The sequence below is a fragment of the Podarcis cretensis genome (assembly GCF_951804945.1).
Source record: "Podarcis cretensis genome assembly, chromosome: 14".
Taxonomy (NCBI): Eukaryota; Metazoa; Chordata; class Lepidosauria; order Squamata; family Lacertidae; genus Podarcis; species Podarcis cretensis.
Window position 1 is genome coordinate 49,952,466 of NC_137183.1, and position 6,993 is coordinate 49,959,458.

Below are 6,993 nucleotides of genomic sequence, written 5' to 3' on the forward strand. Positions count from 1 at the left end.
TTGACCCTTTAGATCTGCAAAACTGACACTTTTACAAGTGTCATGTAATGTTCATTCCACACTTGCAATAAATAAGAGCTCAGATGGTAGAGCAGGAGACTCTTGATCTCAAGATTGTGGGTTCGAGACCCACATTGGGCAAAGGATTCCTCCACTGTACTGTTTTCGGCGCCTGCTAACACCACTTCTGTTTCAGCATGTCTTTCTAGGCATGTAAATCGTAGCCATCTTAATAAGAGATTTTAGTGTAATTGTTTTAAAATAACAAACTTACTTTTTTAATGTAGCTTTTAAAATGTTCAAGGGACTTACATTTACAAACATATTCATAAATACAGGTATGTTATGTGACGATCTGTGATAAGATCTTAATTGGCACTGGCTGGCTAATTACTTTATGGCCCCAATTAGCCCCAGTATAATGCGGTCCGGCACGCTTCCCAGCCAAGCTGCGCAGACCTTCTTCTCTCCGGTTTCGCCTTGCAGAGTAAAAACACAGCGGATCAAAACTGTTGCAGGCTGCTTCAGATCCAGACAAACACACCAAGCACCTGTATGTCCAAATTCATCAGTTCTTTATTGCAGCAAATATGTACAGCTCAGCATTTCTCAGATTCTCCTGGACTGCTAGCATTCATGGCGTCCGTCTCTCTCAGAGACCAAGAGAGAACAACAAGTAGAGCTCCTCCCTCCTTCCAAACGTCAGAATGGGAGGCACACTCAGAACAAAATTAACCCAGTAAGTTCTGAATCCCAACACCCCCTCTTGCCGAGTATTCTGACAAGACCTGTGGATGTACCTTTGCAGACCTCTGTGAGATCAATCCCTTCCCCAATGCCTTGCGCCCTCTCCTGGCGTCCCTGTCAGGCATCTGTGGAACATCCTCACAACTCTCAGATTCGCACTGTGCGAAACTTACCCACGCACCTGTGGCCTGATACCTCTCAGGTGGAATTCCCTTCGTTGTGCGACTGGACCGCCTGGGCACAAACTCAGGCACTTCCTCTGACTCACTGTGGTCAGCAGGTGTGTCCTCTGCATCCCGGGATTCCCCCTCTGACTTAACGCGTCTTCGAACCCTTGGAATTACCCTCACAGGAGAACTAGGCTCACTCTTGGGCTCTCTTTTTACAACTTGCGGAGATGCCCCGTCCTGCTCCTGACTTTGGTCAGTGAGCTGATCGTCATCAGCAGACTCAGCCCCTGGTTCTCCTTCCTCCTCATCAGAACCTTCCTGCTCTGAATCGGAAAGACATTCTGAAAGAATATCGCGTCTGGCAGGGGTCTTTGACCTTTCCTCCTGCTTACAGAACTCAGCGTGTTTACTGATCAGCAGCTTACTCTGATCACCTGACGGGTAAGCAAACCTCCATGCACGAGCCGTTGGCTCATACCAACAGAAGATCATTTTCTGGAACTTGGGTTCACCTGGCCCTCGCAAAGCTTCAGGCACCGGCACCGAGGCTGTTAATCCGAACGCACGGAGGAAGTGAACCTGAGGCTTCCTCCCGTGAAGCATGAAAAACGGTGTGTCTCCTACCACTGAATTGTAGGACCGATTCCAGGTGAAGCTCACATATTTAACTGCCTCCATCCAAAACCTCGGAGATAACCCAGAATCTGACAGCATCACCTGTGCAGCCTTAACCAGAGCCTCACTTCTTAGCTCTGCCACCCCCCTCTGTTGAGGAGAAGTCACTGTGTGACTTATCCCTTTCTTGTGAAAGAACTTCTGCAAAGCAGACCCAGTAAACTGTGCGCCTCTGTCACTAGCAATTTCCTGCACTTTCGTGGAGAACCTTAGTTCCACCTCCTCAATCCAACGTCTAATCAGCTGTGCTGCATCTTCCCTGGATTTGAGACCATGTGTCCAGGTGTTCTGCGAAAAATCATCCTGCAGCGTCAGCAGAAACCTGGCCCCTCCCAAACTTGGTTCCTTCATGGGACCCAACAGATCTATGTGCACAAGATCAAAAGGTTTTGTGGTTACCCTCTCCACCCTGGGGTAACTGCACCCTCTTACCTTTGCCTGTCTGCAAGCCTGACAATCTAGGACTCTTGCACATTCCTCAATTCTACAGCCCTTGGTAACCTCAGGTAGCACCTGTAGTTCTTCAAGACAAGCATGTGCTGTCTTCTTATGCCACGCACAAGAACATGAAACATGAGTGGGAACTGTAGCACGCATGGCTTGTGCTTTCTCAACCTTCCCCTCACCCTCCAGAGACGTTTTAAGAATGAAGAGATCATTCTGCCCCTTTGCAACTCTAACCAGTTGCTTCCCTCCTTTGGAGATTGTACAAACATCGTGTTCAAAGCAAACCTTAAACCCCTTTTTCAACAAATAAGGCACAGATAAAATACAGTGTTGCACTCCTGGCACAATGCAAACTTCCATCTGCTCCTGCAAAACAGAAAAAAAAGCATTTGCAATGTTAGTCACATTTTTCTTTTCCCCACTTGCAAACTGAACAGTTTTCCCAGCCGGAATTGCCGTGCAATTCCACATCTCGACTGCAGGGGTCTCTGGGATCAGGTTGCAGTTAGCTCCTGAGTCGATTAAAAAGCGAAAATCAGTGTGTCTCTCAGAGCTGTCCTCAAACAAAGCCATACTGGCAACAAACGTCCCGCTGCCCCCTCTCTTTGGGCTTCTGCAGCTGTTCTCTCTGGTTGTCTTGGCAACCAACTCCCCCTTGCTCAGGACCGTGGCAGCTTCCGTAGAAGTAGCCTCCTCCGTTGCCTTGGAGACCGGCCTGGCCTCTGCGTTCCCACGCGACTCTTTAGGCCTTATCTTCACTTTGTCCAGGTGGCCGACCTTGAAGCGTCTAGCTCTCCTCCGCCTTCCAGACTTTGGCTGACGACAATCCCCAGTGGAAAAATACTGCCCAGGGCTCCTTTCAGCTGGCCTGGCCCCCCTTCTTCCGGAAGAGCCCTCTGTGCCAGCCCTGCCCTCGCTGAAACTGCGTTTCACTTCAGCACTCACAGTGGAAAACTTTTGAAACTTGCCTTTGGAATTCTCAGCCCCCCCGACTTGCACCTCAGGGACTGGGGCTACAGCCATTTCTAGGCTCTCCATGACTTCTCCAGGGCCCTGGCCTCCTGCTGAAGTTTCACACAAACTTCTCAGCACCTCCCAGGCAGCCCTTGCTGACTTTACGCCCTCCAAACTGGGCAAAAGTGATGCATGTACACATGCCTTCAGCATAGCAAGCTCTCTTTGCATTCTCTGCTGGCTATCTTCAGGCAACGCAGCCTCAAAGCCTGTAATGTCTGTCCCTTCAGGACCTGGATTCAGGGGTAATGGCTCTTTCTGGCTTACATCCCAAAGCCCAGTAACCAGAAACCAACCCCTTACTCTTCTGGACCAGGTTGCCCAACTTCTTAAAGTGAGCTTTTCAAGCGGAACGTCCTCAAGGACCTGGCTGTCTGCCATTCTCTCCTCTTTCCCGGGGCCCCAGCTGCTGTACTCACGTATCACCAGTCAGCTCTCCGGCACCCGATTCTTCAGCTGCTCTCTCAGCTCTCTGCCTCTCAGCATCAGGCAAAACACAGCGTCCCAGCCAGCTGCTCTCAGCTCTCAGCAACTCTTGCCTCTCTGCAGCAGGCAAAACACAGAACGCAGACCTCCGCTCCGCTTCGATAGCGTCTTTCCAGCTGTTCAAGCTGACTTCAAAAGCACCGGCAGACGCTCAGCAACAGTTTTATTAGCGGTAATTAGGTCCCCCATAACCTGTGACGATCTGTGATAAGATCTTAATTGGCACTGGCTGGCTAATTACTTTATGGCCCCAATTAGCCCCAGTATAATGCGGTCCGGCACGCTTCCCAGCCAAGCTGCGCAGACCTTCTTCTCTCCGGTTTCGCCTTGCAGAGTAAAAACACAGCGGATCAAAACTGTTGCAGGCTGCTTCAGATCCAGACAAACACACCAAGCACCTGTATGTCCAAATTCATCAGTTCTTTATTGCAGCAAATATGTACAGCTCAGCATTTCTCAGATTCTCCTGGACTGCTAGCATTCATGGCGTCCGTCTCTCTCAGAGACCAAGAGAGAACAACAAGTAGAGCTCCTCCCTCCTTCCAAACGTCAGAATGGGAGGCACACTCAGAACAAAATTAACCCAGTAAGTTCTGAATCCCAACATGTTATGGGGGGCAGGACATATGAAACATTTACATTTCGTAGGATATATACAAACCTAAAAACAGCCTCTGTCCACAGCGATAGGAAGTTTTGAAAGCACACTAGAAATAAAACAAACACAGCTCAGTCTATCAAAGACCTTGAGGATGGGGTGGTGAATTTCTCATACCTGGCACCAAAAGCAAAGGCACCAAGTGGACCTTGCTGGGGGAGAGCATCCCACAGGACCTAAAAAATGTCCGTTTGAGGATTTCACATGAACAAAACGTAGGAAGATGTTCCCCAAAGGCAATTTGGGAAATTAAAATCAGACAGTTGGGAGGCACTGATTTCCCAGGTGCAGGGTCTGTTGCTGGTAAAGAAAAAGAGAGAGATGGCATCTGTTGTTTAAGAGGCACCACATTTATTTATTTATTTTTATATAATATTTATTGGTGTTTCAAAAAGTTACAAGAATAAAAAAGAAAGAAAAAAGAAATACAGAAAATACAAAATACAGAAAAAAATTAAAAACAATTAAAAACAAATCCATCTTTCCATATCTTATCTATCATTTGCTTGCTTCCTTAACCTCCTCGCACCTCCCTTTTTTGTATTCTAATTCATTAATTGTTTCAGCAAATCCTTTCCTTCTTTGTTTTTATCTTACTAATTTATCTTAATATATTGTAACTTTACATTCTGACCTGTTAACAATCCAATTTTTGCTTAATCCTTTATAACATTACTGCTAAAACCACATAGCTTCATTCCATCATCCTTCTAACATTCCTTAATTTTACAATGTTTCTGTAGATAGACTTTAAATTTCTTCCAGTCTTCTTCTACCGACTCTTCTCCCTGGTCTCGGATTCTGCCAGTCATTTCCGCCAGTTCCATATAGTCCATCACCTTCATCTGCCATTCTTCCCGGGTGGGTAAATCTTATGTCTTCCAATACTTTGCAATAAGTATCCTTGCTGCTGTTGTAGCATACATAAAAACATTTCTATCCTTCTTTGGCACCAATTGGCCGACCATGCCCAGGAGAAAGGCCTCTGGTTTCTTCAGGAAGGTATATTTAAATACCTTTTTCATTTCATCTCCCAGAAAGCCTTAATCTTTGGGCACATCCACCAAAGGTGAAAGAATGTTCCTTCAGTCTCTTTACATTTCCAACATTTATTATCAGACAAATGATATATTTTTGCAAGCTTGACTGGTGTCATGTACCACCTGTATATCATTTTCATAATATTCTCTCTTAAGGCATTACATGCCGTGAACTTCATACCTGTGGTCCATAACTGTTCCCAGTCAGCCAACATAATGTTGTGTCCAACATCTTGAGCCCATTTAATCATAGCAGATATCACCGTTTCATCTTGAGTGTTCCATTTCAACAGCAAGTTATACATTCTTGACAAAATCTTAGTTTTGGGATCTAACAATTCTGTTTCTAATTTTGATTTTTCCACCTGGAAGCCAATTTTCTTATCCAAATTATATGCCTCCATTATTTGATAATAATGAAGCCAATCTCGCACTTTGTTTTTTAGTTTTTCAAAGCTCTGCACCACATTTATTTCCCCCAAGCATCCTGACTGACTTCTGCAAGACCGGGAGACCATCATAGTTCTGCTGCTGCTGCTGTTGCTGTAGTAGCAGCAGCACCAAGCCAAATGTTACCCCCACATTCCTCCTGCTGCTCCTTTGCTGGCCTTCGCCCAGCTGGAGTCATCTCTCTCAGAAGCAGAGAAGGCTCCCTGCAGCCGGGAGAGGGCATTTGGCCCAGCTGACTTTCCTTCGCCTCCAGCTCCACCACCTGAGGGCTCCTGGTGTGAGGTCTTTAAATAGGCACCACCGAGTCCATCTTCACTGGAGTTATTGACTGCAAAGGCGACCAATCCGTTTGATCCAGGCCCCCTCCAGGCTGGTATTTTAAGTTTGTTATTGTTATTGCAGGAGTATTCCATAACATGCCATCGAACCAACGACAGGGCATTAGTGATGGTTTCATGCTGGACCATCCACACAATGTTTTGCTTTAGGAGTTGTCCAGCAATGTTTCTGGCAGTGTTGCTGTATTGCTGGCATCGGGAGAGACATTCTGGCACTACCGTGGGGGGAAAGAGGAGCAACACACAGCCCAAATATTTGGGTTATGAAAAGTTACAGGATTTCAGCAGGAAACTGTAGCCCATGCACCGATGGAAAACCAAGCAGTACATCTATCCTGAAATTTTGGCAGTTGCAAGCAGCATTGGAAGCCCTGATCGCCACCAAATGCCACTGGCAAAGCAGGTTCCCAGTATGTTTCCAAGCACAATTCAAAGTGTTGGTGCTGACCTTTCAAGCCCTAAACAGCCTTGGTCCAGTATACCTGAAGGAGCGTCTCCTCCCCCATTGTTCTACCCGGACACTGATGTCCAGCACTGAGGGCCTTCTGGCGGTTCCCTCATTGCAAGAAGTGAGGTTACAGGGAACCAGACACAGGGCCTTCTCGGTGGTGGTGCCCGCCCTGTGGAATGCCCTCCCATCAGATGTCAAAGACATAAACAACTACCTGACATTTAGAAGACATCTGAAGGCAGCTCTGTTCAGGAAAGTTTTTAATGTGTGATATTTTAATGTACTTTTAATCTTTGTTGGAAGCCGCCCAGAGTGGCTGGGCAAACCTAGCCAGATGGGCGGGGTACAAAGAAATAATAATAATAATAATAATAATAATAATACCAATAAGCTGTGATTCCTGCATGGCTGGGGGTTGGACTAGATGACCCTTGGAGGTATCTTTCAACTAGGGTTGCCGTATTTCAAAAAGTGAAAATCCAGACAGAAAAGTTGCAAAGTTGTTGTGTTGTTTTTG